Below are 23,003 nucleotides of genomic sequence, written 5' to 3' on the forward strand. Positions count from 1 at the left end.
GTTTTTGGCCAGCAGAGCTCTGCAGGAGAACTGGATGGAACTGGATTACAATTATGTGGCCTCAAATAAATGCCTGATCTGGATAGAAAACAAGCAATATCCTATGTTAATACTACAGTTTAATGCCAGATTTTACATACTGTAGGTTAATCTACAATCAACAATCTATAATTGACAGCCGTTTCTATTTACTGTCCTGGAAATTTACCTCTGCTATTAGATTTTGTATTATCATGTTATTTATGCCATTGTATTTTTATTATTAGTTGAATAATAAAAATACAATGGTATAAATAGCTTTTCTGCCTGGAAAAGCAATTTACTATTAAACAATGAGGCATAAATTTAGAAATAAAAAGTTTAGTAAAGCATGAAGAATAACTAATAAAAGTTTGCCAGTAATATCTGGTAAAAGAGATAGGAAAATGGTTATAGTAAAGAACTGTGGAAAGAAAGAAGAGAAGGGAAAAATCACATCTTGAGCCTGTGTTCAAACACCCACCGTGACCACCCCCACCCCCAACATGCATGCATGCACGTGCACACACACACACACACAAACACACACACTGGCCCTCCAAGGTCGGACACAACCCTGATGCGGTCCTCAATGAAATATTGTTTTACACTCTTTTTCTCAAGGACATTGCAAGAGTCACATTTTAATGGCTTTCCAGAAAACCAACAGGATATGTAACAATATGATATGAGGGAGATGTGTTTTGAAGAAGCAGAGGTCAACCCTGTATGGTCCTTCTTGGGTCATCCTTGTGGTCCTTGTAGACAGAATTTTCTGCATTGGCATCCTTCAGTCTCAAAAGACTACGATATCATGCTCTGAGAAGAGATCAAGGCTGGAATGTCTTCTCCAGACAAGGAGATGAAGCCTGGGTAGATTAATATGGAAGATAGACTGTTACTCAAGCAGCAGATCCCCCTCTCCACGTTGTTGAAATGGTCCAATGAAACGGCAGAGTCGATACGATTGGTTCCAGCTGCATTGCAGGAGTTACCAGAACATGGTTGTACGCAGTCACAAACTGCTTCCGGGACTCCGGTTCCGGATTTTGCCTCAAGGTTGACTCCTGAAGCCTTTTCCAGTAGTGGATATAGCCACAAGGCAGTGGAGGTTTGCAATCAGAGTTTCCCTTCTCCTAGAAGATGGTTCTGCCGCTTTAGGTGGTGGCGCTTCAACTCCGACGGACCTTGAATGAAGCAAATTATCTAGACCCCTTTCAGTCTGGCTTCAGGCCTGGATACAGGACAGAAACTGCTTGGGTCGCACTGACCGATGATCTCTGGTGTTCCAGGGATAGAGGACATTCCTCTATCCTGGTGCTTCTTGACCTCTCAGCGGCTTTTGATACCATCGACCATGGTATCCTTCTGCGACGGTTAGAGGAGGTGGGGGTGGGAGGCACCGTTCTACGGTGGTTCTCCTCTTACCTCTCTGACAGGTCACAGTCGGTGTTGGTCGGACGACAAAGGTCAACCCCTAGGCCCCTTAAATGTGGGGTGCCGCAGGGTTCGGTCTTGTCCCCCCTCCTATTTAACATCTACATGAAGCCGCTGGGTGAGATCATTCGACAGCACGGGGTTAAGTATCATCAGTACGCTGATGATATACAATTATATCTCTCTGCCCCGTGCCAGCTCAGTGTAGCGGCGGACGTGATGTGCCGGTGCCTGGAGGCTGTTAGGATCTGGATGGGGGTAAACAAACTCGTGCTCAATCCCGACAAGACTGAGTGGCTATGGATGTTCCCCCCGAAGGACAGCCCAGATAGTCCATCCTTGATCCTGGGGGGTGAAAACTTACACCCCTCAGAGAGAGCACGCAATTTGGGGGTCCTGGATGTATCTAGGTCCTAGGCCAGAAAGGACATATTGACTTCCACCTGGAAGGAAACTAGTATCTAAGCAGGGATTTTACCTGGGAAAATCTAATGCTGCTGCATTCTGGACCAGTCAAAACATCTATGCATCTTCAACAGAAGGTGCCTTGCAATAATCCAAATGAAAAGTAGTTGAGCCAGGTATTTTCTCCACTCCCAGAGATCATGAACACCTGCTTAGAGCTTCCTGACCTCGGGGACAGGAGAAAATTGCATCCACAAGGGTTTGTGAATAAACCCATAGTCCTGATTTACGCCATGAGGGATGTGGTGGCTCAGTGGCTAAGACAGTGAGCTTGTCAATCAGAAAGATTGGCAGTTCGGTAGTTCAAATCCCTAGCGCTGCGTAACAGAGTGAGCTCCTGTTACTTGTTCCAGCTTCTGCCAACTTAGCAGCTCAAAAGCACCTAAAAATACAAGTAGAAAAATAGGGACCATCTTTGGTGGGAAGGTAACAGCGTTCTGTGCGCCTTCAGCATTTAGTCATGCTGGCCACATGACCACAGAGACGTCTTCGGACAGCGCTGGCTCTTCGGCTTTCAAACTGAGATGAGCACCGACCCCTAGAGTCGGGAACGACTAGCACATATGTGTGAGTGGAACCTTTACCTTTTACATTACCTGATTGACTGACATAAGTTTTGATCTAGTGAGAACAACTTTCCGGTTCCCTGGGTATATTTTGCACCATGTTGAAGCTCTTGGGGTTGTGACAGGAGGGAGGGACAGCACAGAGCGAGTGAGACTTGGTCAGGTGGAAAAACATTCTATTTTAGTCCCAGTCACGTATTTGTTAAATGGAAGTAAAAACAAATGGATCCCTTGGGATTTGCCTGAATCTGAAGCAAACAAGAGCTGAGTCATGCTAAATAAAAACAAGCTACTGTCTGAATAAGATGCCATGAATGCGCCTTTCTCTCTTTTTCACCACCTTTGTGGTGGGAGAAATGTGAATAGCATAACCAGCCTGTGGTTCAGCCTCCAATAAGGTATGAATAACAATCCCTTTGACTCATTTCAGCAGAAATCATAAGCAGCTCCCTCGGGAAAGGTGACTCATATATATCCACATCCATTAATTGAAAGGGAGCCTCCAGCATCATATTCATACTGAAGTGTGATCAACACTGTATTTAAACCAGTGGGGGTGGGGGAACCAGGGGTGGGTTCCTGCCAGCTCTAACCTCTTCTATAGAAGATGTTCCACAAATCTACCAGTTCCAGCTCCCTCTCCCCGCCCGTCCGCACATCATCAAGATGAAGAGCGAGAGGAGGAATTCTGGGAGTTGAAGTCCACAAGTTTTAAAGCTGTCAAGTTTGAACACTCCTGGGGTTTTTTTCTAAAGGGTTATGGGTGCGAGGGTCTTGTAACTTGACAGCTTTAAGACTTGCCTGCTTCAAATGCCAGAATTTCTGAGCCAACATTTTGGTTGCTAAGCAAGAGCGTTGTTAAGTGAGTTTCACTACATTTTACAAGTTGGCCGTGCCCGCCCAGTCACATGACTGCCAAGCTACTCCCACTCAGTCACATGGCCAGCAAGCCACTACCACCAGGTCACATGGCCAGCAAGTCATACCGACAAAGCAGGCCACACCTACAGAAGTGGTTCTAAAAAAATTTGAAACCCACCACTGGGGGGAACCAAACATTTAATTCAATTTATCACCTCTTTCTTCAAACACCCAGTTCTATTCCTTCCTTCTCTCCATTATGTGACAATAACATTAAATAACATTTTAAGTTATCTCATTTTTCCTTCTCTTTTTCCTTCTCCTCATTGTAAGACCACTCCTAGAATACTGCATCCATTTGTGGTCACTACACTATTTTAAAAGATGTTGAGACTCTAGAAAGAGTGCAGAGAAGAGCAACCAGGATGATTAGGGGACTGGAGGCTAAAACATATGAAGAACGGTTGCAGGAACTGGGCATGGCTAGTCTAGGGACTAGAGAAGGACCAGGGGAGACATGATAGCAGTGTTCCAATATTTAATGGGCTGCCTCAGAGAGGAAGGGGTCAAGCTATGGAGGAAGGCCAGGCAATGAATAATGGATGGAAATGGGTCAAGGAGAGATTCAACCTAGAAATAAGGAGAACTTTTCTGACAGAACAATCAACCAGTGGAACAGAAGTTGCCTTCAGAAGTTGTGGAAGCTCCATCACTGGAAGCTTTCAAGAAGAGACTGGGCAGCCATCTGTCAGAAATGGTTTAGGGTCTGCTTGGGTGGGGGTTGGACTAGATGACCTACAAGGTCCCTTCCAACTCTATTAATCTGTATCTGTATGTAAACTTTTTTTAAGATGTTTTATTTTATCTCGTTTAACTAAGAAGCTTCCAGGCTGACTCAATGTTTGAATTGTCCAAGGTTTCAAGCAATTTGTCCGCCAGACTGTTTCATAAAACTCATATAATATTTCATGCGATTGTTGCCTACAGCTTATGAAGCTTATTAGCATCTTTGTGTTTATGATATTTTATTGTGTGCTTTCATTACATTAATTGTTTGCTGTGAATTTGAAAGGATGAGGGGGGGAATCTATTTAAACTGAGCATCTGTTGCTCATCTGGCCACCTCTGTAAGCCAAAAAGGAAAAAAAAGACCCTCATTTCCTCATTTCAATTTAATTTTTCTACCATTAAGTTAATTTTAATGCATTGCTGTGTTATTTTGAAATTGAAATTCACATCAAAAATGCCTGCTGTTTTTTATGCACATTTCTTCTAATATGCTCATTTTATATGCAGTTTTCTGTATATGCATGGGGATATATATATATATATATATATATATATATATATATATATATATATATATATATATATATATATATATATATATATATATATATATATATATATATATATATATATATATATATCCCCATGCATATACAGAAAACTGCACGTAGTGACAGTCCATATATATATATATATAGGATTTTTACAGCCCCTGGTAAGCCCCAATTATGGGAGGAAGCTAACTTCTTCCATCATCTGTCAATCGGCTCGTCACAAGAGTCCATATTTTTACTGTTGCCTTTGTTATATTTGTGTTTTTTATTTGTGCTGATCTCCCTTTATTTATTTATCAGCACAAATAAAAAACATGTGTGTGTGTGTGTGTGTGTGTGTTTGTTTGTGTGTGTGTGTGTGTGTGTGTGTGTATATATATATATATATATATATATATATATATATATATATATATATATATATATATATATATATATATATATACACACACACATACAAACATACATACATACACACACACACACACACACACACACACACATACATACATACACTTTCCCCTATAGCTGGTTGATAATTTGCAAGATTGCATCACATGATTTGGAAAAATAAGTATTTTTAGGCATTTGGGGAAGAGCAAATAAGGTAAGCTTATATATGAAACTGAATGAATGAACTTTTCCTCCATTCCAGTTGACAGACGGGCAGGATCAGACTAATCAGATAAATGCTACAGATATGGTTAAGCCATCTGCTCAGATAATTCCATAGTTTAGAATGATACTTTTCTCTGTGTTCATCATCCTTTTCTAGTAAGATCATGCAGCATCTCCTGAACAATTTCCATATTTGGCATTGCTTCAAAGAATCTCCCTGCCTATTTTCCCTATAAGAGTCTATGATAGAAGACACCCCTTCCATATCTAATATGGAGGGAGCTATAATTTTAGCATCAGTGGAATCATGGTAGAACTAAAACAAACAGTACAGTGTCATTTATCAAATTTTTGTTTAATTCCAGTATAATATAATTAGAGTTCCAACGAATGCCCTAATTAAATCATGAGCCTCAAGCCAAACTTCAAAAGAAATCCAGTTACTTATTAGGAGCATCATGACGGCACAAACCGAGTGAAGCAGGAGTGGGTTCTGGCTGTCACTACTACCAGAAGTCACAACTAAAAATAGCTCTTTTGGGCAGTTCAAATCCCTAGTGCCGCATAACAGAATGAGCTCCTGTTATTTGTCCCAGCTTCTGCCAATCTAGCAGTTTGAAAGCATGTAAAAATGCAAGTAGAAAAATAGGGACCACCTTTGGTGGGAAGGTAACAGCGTTCTGTGCGCCTTCAGCGTTTAGTCATGCCAGCCACATGACCACGGAGACGTCTTTGGACAGCGCTGGCTCTTCAGCTTTGACATGGCGATGAGCACTGCCCCTAGAGCCAGAAATGACTACTATGCATGTTCAGGAGAACCTTTACATTTACCTTTTATGCTCTATAAGAACAACCAACACCTTAAATCTTATCTGGAAGCGAACCAAGAAAGACAAGTATGTGTGATACCTCCTTTATATCTTAATGGGTTTGCTGATAAATGTGTAAACAGCAATAGACCTATATTGCTTTACAGCCCTAAGCCAGTTTACAGAATCAGCATATTGCCCCCAACAATCTGGGTCCTCGTTTTACTGACATGAGAAGTATTGAAGGTTGAGTCATTCCTGAGCCGGTCAGAATTGAACTCCTGGCTGTGAACAGTGAGTTAGCCTGCAATACTACATTCTAACCAGTGTGCCATCCTGGCTCCTAAGCAGTGTGTGTGGTGATATTAGGGGTGTATGTTGGGGAAGCAAATATATTTGGTTTTTTTATATGCAGATGATTCCATCCTGTTGGCTGAGAACTCAGATGCTTTGCGGTAAACCTTGCGTTGTATGATGCATGGAGAACAAGAGATCTGAAAATTAATGCATTGAATACCGGAGTTCTTATTTGGACAAGGAAAATGTTAATGACTGCAGTTTAGTAAATGCATGTTCCTTAGTAAGTTTATAGGGAAAGGCATGGCAAAGCTTTGTGAATGTTATATTTTAAAACATCAGGTAGGGAGAGATGGTCCAGCTTTGCGCCAAAGAATGAGAGATTCATTACTGAAGCTTTCCACTTTAGGTTGCTTTGGTGAGCATCGTTTTGGAGTTTGGAGTTTGGAGTTTGGAGTTTGGAGTTTATTCAATTTGTAGGCCGCCCTATTCCCCGAAGGGACTCAGGGCGGTTGAACAAAAGCCAAGGGAGGGGAAATTACAAAAAGTAAGACAAAAACAATCAGACAATACAAACAATTTAAAAGCACAACAGACACAGCAAATTCGAGTAGGGGGAGGAACTCAACCCCAGGCTTGCTGGGACAGCCAGGTCTTCACGGCTGTCCGGAAGGCCCGAAGGGTGGAGAGGGTCCGACTCTCCATGGGGAGCTCGTTCCACGAGCAGGTTTTGGGCAGCATCATCATGTAATGAATAGAGGAGCAACTTTTTCCAGGCTGGTGGCTGTCCTTGATTTTGCCAGGAGCCAGAAACAAACAAACAAACAAAAAAAGATGAAAGTTAAATTTGATTTCATTTATATTTAATTAAAATTAATTGCAGCTAAAATGATTACTCTACGGTTCTATTTTTCTGACATCTGTCATATTTAAAAGTCCAATACAGGAACAATTTTAGGACTATTTGGCAGCAGCGCAGATAGTTCTTTTGATGGTCATATGTAGCCTTGGGCAGCAGCTTGTTCACCTCTGCTCCAATGTACCATAAATTACAAACCACTTATCTGCAGGCACCGACTGTAGTACTTTTCCTTAGAGCTTCAGGAATATGTTTCTAACAAACTAAGCTAAATGTCAGAAATGATAGGAGGTCAGTAATTGTAGTGACAAAGCTGCAGGTGACTGGCTGCAATCCACAATTCCAGCATGGCATCCATGCTGTCTAGTCCGCATTTTGCTTTGCTCCATCCACCAATGCCTGAAGTTGTTCTTGGTCTGTGAGATGGCATTGGCATCCTTCAGTCTCAAAAGACTATGGTATCATGCTCTGGGAAGAGGTCAAAGCTGGAGTGTCCTCTCCACTCATGAGGCCTGGGTAGATTAATATGGAGGATAGACTGTTACCCAAGCAGCAGATCCCCCCTCTCCACATCACTGAAATAGTCCAGTGGAATGGCAGAGCCGATACGATTGGTTCCAGCTATGTGTCGCAGGAGTTACCAGAACGTGTCACAAACTGCTTCTGAGACTCCGGCTCTGGATTTTGCCTCGAGGTTGACTCCTGAAGCCTTTTCTAGTAGTAGATATAGCCACAAGGCAGTGGAGGTTTGTAATCAGAGTTTCCCTTCGTCTAGAAGATGGTTCTCCTATAACCCTGGAAAGGGGCCCTTATGAGGTGCTACCAGCCAGGCCAGCTGGATCAAGGTTTTTAAGGAGGTGTTACTCCTCCATCACTCACCCTTTGTCATGGCTTGTGACAGGCAGAACCTGGCTTCCCAAACGTTGGGCCCAGGATGGCACACTTCTGTAAGATGAATGGAACAATATTAGTAACCTTGGGTAAGTGATGAGGTGACTGGATGAGGGTGCTCTGTTGGGGGCAATAACATCAGTTGGAACTATGGTCTTCCGGAAGCTTCTTATAGCACTTAGCAATAGCACTTAGACTTATATACTGCTTCACAGTGCTTTGCAGCACTCTCTAAGCTGTTTTACAGAGTCAGCCTATTGCCCCCAACAATCTGAGTCCTCATTTCACCCACCTTAAAAGTCACATGACCCCCATCACTAAGCCACACCCACCAAACCACACCCAGGGAACCAGTGGCATTTTTTTTTTACATTTTACCACTGCCCTGACTGCTCTTTAAGAGGCCAGATCCTGAAGATGAAACTCAAATACTTTGCCCACCTCATGAGAAGGAAGGACTCACTGGAGAAGAGCCTCATGCTGGGAATGATTGAGGGCAACAGAAGAATGGAACGACAGAGAATGAGGTGGCTGGATGGAGTCACTGAAGCATCGTCGTGAGCTTAAATGGACTCCCGAGGATGGTAGAGGACAGGAAGGCCTGGAGGAACATTTTCCTTGGGGTCGCAATGGGTCGGACATGACTTCGCAACAACAACAACAATAAGTATCCCAATCCTGCTTGATCTGTCAATAGACCTCAAAATCATTGTTCATGATACATTTGTAGATTTCCTGCAAGGTTGGGATTGAGGCAGTGAGCAAAGGTTCTTCTTCCTGAATGGGCAGTTGTAGTCTAATGCTCTTTAGTATGGGATGCCAAAAGATTCAATGGTTCTTACTGTGACACCTAAACTTTGGACAGAACGATCATCAGGAGTTTGGTCTAGATTTAACAACAGAAGGATATTCTTGTCAATGATTGCCTTACATACAGTACAATTGTTGGGAAGATTCAAAATAGTTTTGAAGAACATAAGACTGAATTTGAAAGAGAATTATGTAATAACAATGACCATGTTATTGCAAAAAATGTTTTTAAAAAATTTGTTCAATATGAGACAGAAGAAGACTAAGCAATAGAACGTATGATAAAATGGGTTAAAATTTTGGTTATAATGTATAATGGAAGAATGAGAAAATATGTGGCAGAAAGGTTGAAATTTACATTATGTTTTAACCTTAAAAAACTTTTATAAAAGGATATATGGTTAGTATTTGTCAGCAGAGAAATTGTCTAGAATACGTAAAGATACTTTGAATCTTTGCTGTAAGTGTGAATAACATGAAGAAACATTTTATCATGTTTGGTGGACATGTACAAAATAAAAATAAATGCATACTTTTATTAATTCAGAAGACTTCAGTGCTGTTGTGAGTATGCCAGATGATTTTGCTGAAAACAGGAAGAGGGAAAAAACCTGAAAACCACTCCTATCTTCATCTATCAGCTTCATCACTGGAAGTTTTCAAGGTGAGTCTGGACTGCCATTGTCAGAAATAGTGCAGGGTCTCCTGCTTGGGCAAGGGGTTGGACTAGAAGACCTACAAGACAGGGGTGGGTTACTGCCGGCGTTGCTTTGCCCGCACACCAGATGCGTGCTGTGCACACGTGCACAGTTGACTATAAATTGTTCTGCGCATGTGCAGAACATTAAAAAGTTACTAAAAAAGATGCTGGCAACGGCATCAGCAACTGGGAAACTGGTTCAGGGGCGTGGCCAGCCTGGGTCGCTGCCAGTTCAGGTTGCCAAGGCCAAAATACTACTACCGGTTCACTCAAACTGGTGCGAACTGGTAGCAACCCACCTCTGCTACAAGGTCCCTTCTAACGCTGTTAATCAGTTAAATCTTCTGGCATGCTTTGAACAGTATCCCTCACTTCTTTACAGATCATCATGTTTAGGTCCAAATAGAAAAGCATGGTGGTGCAGTGGTTAGAATGCAGTATTGCAGGCTAATTCTACCAACTGCCAGTAGTTCGCAAATTTTTTGCATGCCGAACCGGCAGTAATGCCGGCAGCAGCCCATCCCTGACAAAGTGGGTAGTAAAATGAGCCAGATTTACATGACTGTGCATGTTTCTTCTTAGCACACACTTGGAATTCAGAGAATAGGGCATCAAGTCAGCTGGTCAAATATCCTTGCCTGTTGCTGAGGCCTCTTGTTTTAAAAATGAAGATTTTGTGCTCTTCATTCTGCGTTCTGACTGCACAAGAACCTAAGCAGAATCTTTGAGAAGAAATAGAAGAAATATATCTTTTTCTATTACTATCACATCGTACGTTTGCCCAGAAATAGCAAAAGGGAAAGAAAAGAGGATAAAAAAGCCCATAGACAATAAATATATTAGTTTCTAGGCTTGGAGTTTATTTCTTGATTAATTTTGCAACCTGCACCTCATTCGCTTCTATTTATTTCCTGCTTAGCATTTAGAGGAACAGGCATTACTCAAGCTTGATGAAAAAGAATTTTTGGCACAAAAAGTGTGTGATGTGGGCACCAGTAAGTAATTGCTCTGGGAAAAAACAAAATAAAGCAGAAAGCATCTTGGGAGAATATTAACCTAATCTGAAACCCTTTAAAGATGGAAATGGCTGTAGATTCCCATTATCGCCCAGCAAAAAGTTGCAGAACATAATAAAGAAATATTACTAGTACTATCTGGTGCTAAAATGCAAACATTTTCCTTAAAATAATAATAAGACAGCTCTGTGCGTAAAATACAGATGCAAACAAAGATGTAAACTGGCTTTGCAAATTATAGGCTTTCATATTCCTCTACTTTATAGTGTGATATCTGTGACATTAACAGGGCAATATATCATTACAAGTAGAAGTTGGCTAGCAACCTTTAAAGCAGACGCTTCAAATATGCGTAGAGCCAGTGTTCATCCTTCAGCAAATTTTAAAAAGAAATGTTATTTGGAAGCTCTGATCTCTCAAATGGACAGAAACTTGACTCTAATTCAAATAGGAACCAGAATCCTAAGGCTGGTGCCCTGGATTTGGGCAAATGTCAAGCGTATTTGGATAAAAGCCCAATACTACTAGATAGAAGAGCTGAGTTAGAACTTAGTTGAGCTACTAAGCTACTAACTTAGAACTACGCCACCTTCGGTCTGACCTAAATGTAGTACACAAAATTATCTGCTACAATGTCCTACCTGTCAATGACTACTTCAGCTTCAACCACAACAATACACAAGCACACAATAGATACAAACTTAAGGTAAATCGCTCCAAACTCGATTGCAGAAAATATGACTTCAGCAACAGAGTGGTCAACACCTGGAATGCTCTACCTGACTCAGTGGATTCTTCCCCAAACCCCCAAAACTTTAACCTTAGACTGTCTACTGTCGACCTCACCCCATTCCCTACCATCCCTGTCCTACTGTCCCCACTTATTCGTATCCATTTCCTGTATTCATAATCATGTTTACACTTATATATGTTATGTAATACATGCTTGATGAAATAAATAAAATAAAGAAAAATAAATTTCCCCTTTCCTCCTTACTTCTGGCTTAACTCAGAACTCTTGGGTTCAGTTGGACCAATAACGGAGCAGTATTATGGATTGTGTTGAAAGATGTTCTTTAGGAAGAACATTTTTTTTTGCCACAAGCTAAACCTTTGTCCTGTATTTTTGTTTGCCTATGCCTTTTGCAGAGGAAAAAAAAATCAGAGAATGCTGCTCCTATGAGATTGCAATCCAAAATATGGCAATGTAATCCAAAATATTCAGAATATCAGAATTACAAGAGTTGGAAGGAACCTCCTGTTCAAGCAGGAAACCCTATACCAGGGGTGTCATACTCAAGGCCCATGGCAGCATCTGGGCCATGGGGTGCTTAGATCTGGCTGGTGGGGCCACCTTGGAAACAGCAAGGAACGGCCTGTGGTGCCTCTGCCAGTGAAAACAGAGCTCAGGGCAGCCCTCCCAGGCTCCGTTTTTGGCTGTGATTGCCTCCTGCAGCCCTCTGGGTGGATGTGGCCAACTTGATGTCACTCACATTGAGGGGTGCCTCGCTGCCCTCTATTCACCTCTCCCCTCCCAGCCACTACTCACCTGATTGCCCAGGCAGCTTAGGGCCCCAATAGGAAGCAGTTGTTGGAGCTAAGCAGCCACCACAAGAATGAGTTGGCAAAAACAGCTGGCTCAGTTCAAATTGGATCTGACCGAGAAGGAAGCTCAGTAGAAGCACCTCACTGAGAACTACAAGCATAGGCTTTCCAAGCAGAGGGAAGACCTGTGGGAATGCAAGGCCAAGTACTGGCCCCTGGAGCTCAGCGGGCTGAGATGTTCAGCCAGTTGCAGGCCATGATACAGTCCCACTGGAACAAGGGCCTCCAGCTCTTTGCCACCAGCGGCACTTCCCACCAGCCTTCACCCAAAGCCCCGCACACCCACAAGCAGACCCCAAGTCAGAATTTCTGCCCTCCCTCTGACCCACACAAAAAGACCCTGAAGGGGGAGACTCTCTGCAGCAACACAAGTGTTCATTGCACGTATCCAGCTCAGAGGCCGTAGTTTGAAGACCCCTGATTAGTGCAATATAAAAAATGCAAATAATTTTTCTGTGGACCACCAAAATTTTCTCACAGACCCCCGGTGGTCCACAGATCACCAGTTGGTGACTGCTGCTTTGGAGAATAGGTTGACCCCTTCTTGTTTGTGGAAGCAAATATGAGCAAAACATAATACTCTTTGATATTTTATAAATGTCTTAGATGAGGGGGAATAGAAGGAGTTTCATCCTTTAGTAAATGACACCAAGAAGCAGGAGATTGGCCGCGACTGCCTTAGAAGACCAACTAAAAGATCAAAAAGATATTGATAGACTGAAACATTGGGTGTTACCCATCAAAATGCAGAGAAATTTTCTGACAGCTATTAAGCAGAAATTTTGAGTAGTTCAGAGAACTGGCAAATACCACCTTTGGCTGGCCCCAGAGTAGGGTGGGAAAGGGGATTTTGCAGTATCTTTCCCCTGCCATGCCCACAGAACCAGTAGTAAAAAAAAAAGTGAATTTCACCACTGGTCATAAGTCACTGTTTTCAGAGCTGTTTTAACTTTCAATGGTCACTAAATGAACTGTTGCAAGTCAAGGATCATCTGTACTGCATTGACATAACTCACTACCTGAGCAAATAAACTTGGCTTGCAGATCTTAAAGGAGGATCGTTGAGCCTCCACATTATGTTAAATCACAAAATACCCCAGTCCGATATAATCGAGCTGAAAGTGACAAGCAAACCAGACATTGTGGTTTATTGCAATTTGCAAAACTACGCCACGGCTGAAAGCAACAGAAGAGGGACGTGGGATAATGATCAATACATATTTATATGGAATCGTTTTGCATGGGTAAACAACTTCTCAGATCAAAGCAGTAACATTACAACAAAACAAAAAAAATCTGCTTTTGAAAAATGACAGCTGGGTCATACAGATGAGACAAAGGGAATAATTTAGTTTTGTCTTCTCTGAGGATCATTCTAATTCAGAGCTTAATGTACCAGAGAATTCATGTGAAATACAAGGCATGCAAAGCTGATGTTTCTCCTAACCTTTCATCCCCAGTGCTGTACTTTCCTCAGCTCTGCTGCTACTTAACTCTTTTTATCAAAACAGCCTCATCAAGTAAATTACCTTGTCTTTGAGTATTTCCGTATTGCATCCTTCAGTTCAGGGGTGAAATGCTACCGGTTCAGACAGGTTTGCTCAAACTGGTAGTAAAAAAATGTTCAGGCGAACCGTTAGTTCTGACGATCAGCTGTGTGACAATTAGAAGTGCTGCGTGATTTATATTAGTTAGAAATCATGCGGCATAGCTGATTGTCAGCACAGCTTATTGTCACACAGCTGATCATTGGAACTACCGGTTCATCCAAACTGTTAGCATTTTTTTACTACCGGTTTGGGTGAACCAGTAGTTCCAAGGATCAGCTGTGCGACAATCAGCTGTGCCGCATGATTTATATTCGCTAGAAAGCAGGAAATCCTGCTTTCTAGCAAATCTAAATCATGCAGCACAGCTATTTCCCCCCCCCCCTTGCTGTTCTACTTACCTTTGCAGACTCAGAAAAGGCTTCTTAATCCTCCTTCTTCAGCACTGTATGGTAGCACCTGAGGCATGTGCGAAGCGAACCGGTAGTGAAGCAAAGTGGTAGCAGACTTCAGAGCATTTCAGCCCTGCTTCAGATGCCTGCCTCCCATATAAAAAACTAGCTGGGAATGAAACCAGCTTAATAAAACCCTTTGAAGATTTTAACTCCACCTTCATAGGCTGCCCTTGAAAAGGAACTTTCCTCCCCTTTAGTGGATCCTTTTCCAGATCCTTTTTCCCCCCTCCCCCCGATTTTGCAGATTCTTGCAACCCAGATCTAGAAGTTATACGTGGTAGAAGTTCATAGTAGAGGTGGCTGCTGGATGAATGGCCGATATTCCTGAGAGACCACCCAAACTGGTTAGGAAGTCTCCTTTGAATGTAGTCACAAGCGCTTTAATGGCTGGTATTAAACTTGGCGAGTTCCAGCTAAAAGGTGTTCCTCTAGGGCTCAGAGTCTATTCACCTTTCTGTTCACATATGATAATATGAACCTGTTGCTTGTTGACATTTCCAACATTTCGCTGACTGAAAATTTCTTCTTATTTCTAGGTTGGCTCTCTCCTTGATCAGTTTCCATCCATTATTCTTTGTCTGTCCTTCATGTATCCCTCAAATATTGGGACACCGCTATCATGTCGTCCCTGGTCCTTCTCTTCACTAGACTAGCCACATACATTGAGTCTTGATTTGTTCTCCTGTTAAATTTCTGTTTGCTTGCCTAAAAGTTACAAATGTCAGTGGCCAGTTCAATAAATGCCTTAGATTCTTTTTTTTAATATAAATTTTTATTTTTGTTACACAGACAACACATACACACAATTTAAAAAAAAACAAAAAAACAAAAAAAAACATCATCACATAGAGCATGTCGTTTGGTTACAGGTGTTTTAACATCCATATTCTCGAATGACATTTACCATCACAGATTTTTTATCTAGTATAACTATTAACTAAATACCTCACTTTCATTGTACAGTATATGTTCAATTACAATTAGTATTATTTTTTTCCAATAAATCATAATTCCCTTACATTCTTGATTGTCTATTTGATAACAGTATACCTTTATATAATCCCCATGTGAAAGAAAAAAAAATTACCAACCATTTACATTTATATATCACTATTTTCAATTATGCATAATTCCGCCAATCAACTATCAGGTATGCTTATGTTCATTGTTATCCTTGTACCTCATACATTCAAACAGAAATCTTATTCCTTCATTTTTCAATAAAATATTCTAAATAGTCGCTACATATATATACCAATTTTTAATTATTCCCTTATTAAAATTATTTATCAGCAAGATATCATTGTAATATGTTCTTAAGGTTATATATTATATCACCAATCCTCTATCAAGTATACATGAAATCATTGTTATCCTTATTCTTTTTAAAGCAAAAAATTCTAAACTATTCAATTCATAGATGTATCAGTTTTTCATTGTATCGTTGTTAATCTATTTCACAGCATAATTGTGTTATCATTTAACTCCTTCAGTTAAAACATGAGTAAAACATTTTTCATTTCCAATGCCTTAGATTCTAACTTGGATCTTACCATAATTTATATACCTACCCATACATAACATTACAACATAACACCTAACCCTGCCCATAACTTTGCTTTGAATTGCAACCACAGGAATGGACATTCAATGTTCATTGAAAAATGTTCAATGGGAAAATATCACCTTGTGAGGGTGGAAGAATCACAGCCAGAGCTCTTCTAAGAAGTAATCGCTTTCATTTACACTATTCAGAATGCTACAATATACCAACAACAGCATTTATCTTCCAGGCACCTAAGCGCCTCTATTATAACAAATCTTTCCTGGGTGGTTCATGGTGTACAGCCTGAAGGGAGTCCGTTTTTCTATTGTATAAGCCATAATCACCAACATTCCAGCTTTCATGTTTTAAATAAGTAGTCATCTTTCATTCCCAGGCAATAAGAATAGGAAGTACATGGTCACTATTCCTCTTACTTTGTGCACAAGGCTTTTCCTGAATTTCAATAGTTTTAGCCGAAGTATGAACAGTATAACAGAGACATGACTGTTGTGGCCTGCCAGTGGCCAGCAGAGCTGGCAACAGATTCGGACAGTGAGGAGGTTGGGGAGGAACATGGCCCAGTCCTGGAGTCTGGGGAAGGCTCTGATGAGGGCTCTCCGTTGGAGGCAAATAGGGGGCTAGAACCGTATGCCATTTATCAGCTGCCTTCAGAGTCAGACATCAGCGAGACAGATGAACAGCTGGAGCCTGTTCCCAGTGTGCTCATGCGTAGAGTTGCCAGACGAAGGGAACAGCTAAAGAACAGGGGTTGACTTTGGAATAAGGCCACGGGTGGATGGTGAATGGCCTCTCCCACAGGGAATAAAAGAGGAATGAAAGGGGAGTGGAGTTTGCAGGAGGCAATTAGTTCGCTTAATTGGTTCATGACTCTCTGAGACTCCTTGCCAAATTTTGAAGATATCGGCCTGGTAGCTCTCCAAGCCAGATAACGTCTGTGACTTTAAATTCACTCTTGAAAGACTTTGCTGGATGTGAATGAGAAGAATTCACAGTAACTTAATAAAAAGGGTTTTTTGTCATGACAAGGAGTCTGCTTCATGGCTTGGGGAGGCCTAGGTCAAAATAACGACATGGAGAAGGAAGTTCTTCTTTTGCTTGAAAAATTCTTCCCTAGAATGCTGAATAATTAAAATATGTAAGGTTTTTGAAATACCTATCGCTGGACAATAGATAGGAGTAATGTCAGGGGTTTGCAGGGTTTGTAATGCAGATGTTAGTAAAGAAACCTGTCAATGCCAGCAGATAAAAATCCAACTTATTATATATTTATTCATGGAAAAGATGGCTGCAAATATAAAGTCTTTTGCTGTGCAAAATTCATCTGGTATTATTATGCCAATGGAGAGCAGGAGGAAGTATCTACTATTCTTGTGTTAAGCCTAAGGGAGAGAGGGACACTTTATCTTTTTTTCATGGGTTTGCATAACTGGCATCAACAATTGCAGTCTAACAACCATGACAAAAAAGTTATAAAATAGGGTACAAGTCACTTAACTCTTAATCTTAATCTTAATCTTAACAATCTTAGCAATGAACATTTTGGTCCCAGTTGCAGCCATATATTGAAGACTTCCTGCATACCATGTTCCCAAGGTGAGACCAAACATGTTAGAATTGTTCTCTCTACCTATTAAGACTTTCTTGAGCTTACCAAGAGGTTTACCACCATGAGCCGGGTGGCGCAGTGGTTAGAGTGCAGTATTGCAGGCTATTTCTGCTGACTCCCAGCTGCTTGCAATTTGACAGTTCGACTCTTACCAGGCTCAAGGTTGACTCAGCCTTCCATCCTTCCAAGGTTGGTAAAATGAGGACCCAGATTGTTGGGGGCAATAGGCTGATTCTGTAAACCAATTGGGGGGGGGCTGTAAAGCCCTGTGAAGTGGTATATAATTCTAAGGGCTATTGCTATTGCTATTACCATGCAACCAGGCACAAAATGTGCATTACTGGACCTGAAATACAGTCCAAGAGTATCAAGATGCCCTATTTAATTCTTACAATTCAAAAGTTTTGTAACATTCGGAGCAGCAGAAGTAGAAGATGGAGCAGCAGAGGTAGAAGACCTGGCTCACATCCTATTTGATTGTTGCTTGTATAAGAGGGTGAGAGACAGGTACCTTGGGCCATATAACAAACGAATGACCCATTGGGATCCCCATATCAAAACAACGTACTTTATGTGCGGCCAGAACTGGAAAATGACATTTAACACAGCACAATCAGAGGTGGTATTCAGCAGGTTCTGACCAGTTCTGGTAGTGGAAATTTTGAGTAGTTTGGAGAACCTGACCATCTCTGGCTGACTCCACCCCCTCTATTCTCTGCCTCCCAAGTCCCAACTGATCGGGAAGAAATGGGGATTTTGCAGTAACCTTCCCCTGGAGTGGGGAGGGAATTGAGATTTTACAGACTCCTTTCCCTGCCACACCCACCAAACCGGTACAGAACCAGTGGTAAAAAATTTGGAATCCCACCACTGAGCACAATACTTTTATCAAAATGGTTCAGTTGAGATTGGCATATGTGGGACTGATTGGGGTAGATTGTAGGGGTGATACCAAAATATAATTTTATCATATTTTATTTATCTGTATATTAAATTATTGTATTTTATTCCAATTTCATTTTGAATTGTTTTTATCAGATTTTAGTAATAATTTTCTGGAACTCTGCACTTTGATATGGCCCAAGAGCTAATCAATACAATAAGGAGGAGGAGGAGGAGGATGAGGAGGATGAGGAGGACGAGGAGGATGAGGAAAACTGATCAACAATGTGGAAGTAAAGAGAGATCTAAACTTTGACCAAGAATAACAATCCCTGTGGGATCCAATCTGGGTCAGTCATCAGGACTATACATTTTGTCTTCTGAGCTTTCAGACTTGTGCTGGAGTCTGTCTTCAGGGAACTTCTCTCTAGCAGAGAGTCTTGGTGAGTGGTTCTGTTGACCGACCCAGATTGGATCCTGCAACATTTTCCTGGGATACTTATATTTGCCTTCATTTGTGAGATTCTCCCTGTCCCCATCACCATTTGCTAAAAAAAAAAGCTCTCCAATACTTCCAAATGGTAGGAAATCACTAGATCAGTGATAGAACTTCTAATTTAGCTGCAGAGAATCCTAACCTGAACTTCAGGCAATTCAAGCCTCCGGTCTGATGTCCTACAGAGCAGCTGCTAGGCAGCATCAGCAAAATAAAAATAGTTCGATCAGGGTCTGATTCAGGAAAAGGCAATTTCCCAGTTTTTACTTGACAATATAAGACCTTTTCTTTGAAAAATCAAGTGAAGTTGTTATATATATACATACATACGTACGTACGTACGTACATACATATGTATGTACGTACGTACGTGTGTGTATGCCAAATATCACTCACTCATCACAAACTCTCCAGAACCGTAAAGCCTACAAACTTGAAATTTGGCACTTTTGTTTCTCTTGGCTTCTAGGTGCTTGCTAAAAAAGGATTTTTCGAAATCATCAGATCATTTGTATTTCTTATACAGTAATTAACATGCTCTGATGCTAAAGAGTTCTACTCCCCCTCCCCACCTGAAAAGAACTCTGTTCCAACTGCCAGTTGCTACACATTCTGGTACCTCAGTTCAATCTGGCAGACATTCCACTTCTTCACTCATGAGCAGTCTGGGGCTCTTTACAGTACTAAACATCGGTACCTCACCAAAATGTCTACGCCTTCCACCTATGGAACTGCTTCCAGACTCAAGGCGGCGGGAGCAATATTCCCTTATATGTTTCAATCACTGACCACCACTGAGCCAACGGATTGTGAACTGAATTTCTCCCACACAGCCCGATCACACAGTTATGTTGCAAAGCATGGGTGTTTAGTGTGTGTGTGTGAGTGTGTGTGTGTGTGTGTGTGTGTGTGTGTGTGTGTTTAAAGAAGAGTGTTTCCCCAAATATTTTGTAGTACACACACAACCTGTTTTTTCTTGTACCAACATACAATATCTTACAATTTCTCCCTCTCTCCCAGCAAAAATTAAAAAGCAATACAAGTGCCCAGGATGACATTATGTTAATCAGCTTGCCCATGCAGGGGAGTGTTTGTCACACCTGACAATTGTTTTATGAATGGTTGCTACTAAGAAATTATTTATCATTGTCTGTAGCTTTTGCACTTCATTTCTTTCCTATTGAGATTTTTGTTCCCCTTGAATTTGGTGAAACAATTCCCGCAACTGCACATTCTTGGTAAACATGGTTCATATTATCTATGCCATAGGTGTCAAACTCCCAGCATCACATTGCCATCACATGATGTATCACAACATTTTACCCCTTCACGGAGCTGAGGTGGGCATGGCCTGCACGTGACACATCCAGTTTGACACCTCTGACTATGCCCTTGTTCCTCAACCTTGGCAACAGTGGTGGGTTCCGGCTGGTACGCCCTGGTACAGGCGTACTGGTGGCAGCTGGGAGCAGCAGCCACCGTACCAGAACAATGTTTTAGTGGGGCCACCCACTGGCCTGCATTCCTTATCTGCTTTTAAGCCAACCGGGCCATTAGTGCATGCGTGTGTAGCATACAGCACCTGTGTAATCTCTGCTGAGTAGCAGGAATATTGCAGGGCAGTGGGTGCGCATGCGTGCGCAATGCACATGCCCGAGGTGATGCCCGGCCCCATCACAGCATACCAGTTGTGACGAGATCCGGAACGCACCACTGTTTGGCATCTTGAAGAGGTGTGGGAGTTGAAGTCCACACCTCTTCAAGTTGCCACAGTTGAGAAACACTGATCCATGTTCTTGTTTATTCAACAAAGTATACTTAAGCAAACAGCGGTTTAATATGCTGTGCATGTTGAATCAAATTTTTTGTTCTGAAATCAGAAAACCAAGTAAATTACTTTATCAAATGGGACTAATGCTAGAGAGGCTTTACTTTTCATATTTTGAAAAAGATTTATCTATGCTCTACATATTGATGCATTGATATTCTCAAGGCAGTAATGCACTGCATAATGTTAGCTCCTCGCTTTATGGACTTTGATTTTTTTTAATGTGTCCTATCAATTTTTTTATTTTGGAGGGGGGAATTGAATGGGAGTATTCTTCTATTGACTTATTCTACGTCTATTGATATTGGCAGATGTCTGTAAGCAAGTCATTTTGTTGAAATCATTTGGGCAAAGGGTTTTTGTACAATTACATTTTCCTTTGGGCACCATTTAAAAGTTTTTTCCCCCCTCTTGTTTCATTGCTTTTTTTAGATATCAATTGGACCGATCTAGACAACTTGATATGATGCCAAAAACAAATGCAGGTCAAAAATGTTTATTTATTATGGCCTTTCCAAACAGATGATACTTTTACTGAATACCACTGAGTTTAGCATTTGATTATATTTAGCTCATGTGTTCATGTTTTATTAAAAATGCAACCTACACTGATTAGAATAAAGGCAACCTTTTTATTTCCGTTGGAAAGCAATTAGGATTTTTTTTTTCTGTCTGTCCATCAGCAGGATAACTCTCTGAAAATTAAATTGGAAGTGGTAGAGGAAATAGCAGAAGAAAGATTGAGTTAAAAATAGGCAGGACTTAGCTGGGGGCTACAGGGGGGAAAATGTTAGAAAAACAATTCCCTAACATGCCCATGTGAGAGAGGGAGTTGGGGAATGACTCATAATATTGGTAACTGCTCCCTTCTAACCTTCCTCCTGGTCATGTGATAAAAAGCCACACAGGTGGAGCCTGCCCTGGGTTTCACATCAAACACACACAACCCACACCCAAGAGAAAGGAAAAGCAGAAAGACAGAGACACTCACAGGCAGAACATGTAAGTACAATCTCGTGTGTTCATGGGACAAAAAAAAAGCATATTTATGCGCACAAGCATAGATATACATTTCTTCATTACATAGTGGAGAATGTAGGGGTCTTCTACAGTGCATGTTGGAAGAAATTCTAAAACTCTGGTCTGTTTGCTTCTGAAATACTATGTTCCAGTTTGCCTTGGGGTTGGTCACATTTTATAGTCTTTTATACATAGAGTAGGGTAGAATAGAATAGAATAGAATAGAATAGAATAGAATAGAATAGAATAGAATAGAATAGAATAGAATAGAATAGAATAGAATAGAATAGAATAGAATAGAATAGAATAGAATAGAATATTGAAAGGAACCTTGGAAGTCTTCTGGTCCAACCCTTGTTCATGCAGGAGATCCAGGGGTAGTATTCACTTACCTTCGCTACCGGTTGGTAAATGTGAGCGAGCTTGCATGCTGGAGTTGCTTGATGGGCCACCTTCACGCATGCGCAGGACCTTCCACACATGCGCAGTGCATCAAACATGGGACGTGATGATGTCCAGTGGGTGGGTGGAGCCTCCCACCACCGCCGTTACCCATTCGCCCAAACCAGATTGAACTGGCTGAATAGCACCACTGAGGAGACCCTATACCATTCAGACAAATGGCTATTCGGTCTCTTCCTAAAGCTAGCTATAGATAGGTACTGTAGATATAGATAGATGGAGGTGGAGGTGGAGAGAGAAAAGAGATAGAGACAGAGAGACAGAGAGACAGAGAGAGACAAAGACAGAGTGACAGAGAGAGAGACAGAGAGAGAGAGAGACTGAAAGAGAGAGATAGAGACAGAGACAGAGAAGCAAAGAGAGGCAGAGACAGAGAGAGACAGAGATAGAGAGACAGAGACAAAGACAGCATAATCAGCTCAAATGCAGGTTAAATAAATTGTGTTTTCCCTTTTTAAAACCTCCAATATATTTTATTTATTTATTTGATTTCTACAGCCACCCAACTCAACCAAATAACTCTGCTAACTGAGCCCTCAGATCTTAGTAAACTTGAAGCTATCCATGCTTTTGGTCACATTCAGACAGAGAGAATTTAGCTGAACTGTCTTCTTAAATACCAATCAGCTTTCATAGAAATAAGAGTGGAGGGCTAGAAATATCCTAGATTAATTTAAATGCTATAAATGTCAGTTCTAGATATGTATTGGGCCTTTTAAATTACAGTCTAAGGCTTTGCCAGAGTTAGTGGGATACCGTAGTAGTAATGCAAATCCAAATTGAAGAAGAGATTTTCTCATTGTTGAGCAAATCTGAAAAAAAATATAATCTACCACTCAGGGAAC

Source organism: Thamnophis sirtalis, unplaced genomic scaffold (genome assembly GCF_051295495.1).
Source record: "Thamnophis sirtalis isolate CommonGarterSnake01/CBP01778 unplaced genomic scaffold, rThaSir2_p1.2 scaffold_15, whole genome shotgun sequence".
NCBI lineage: Eukaryota > Metazoa > Chordata > Lepidosauria > Squamata > Natricidae > Thamnophis > Thamnophis sirtalis.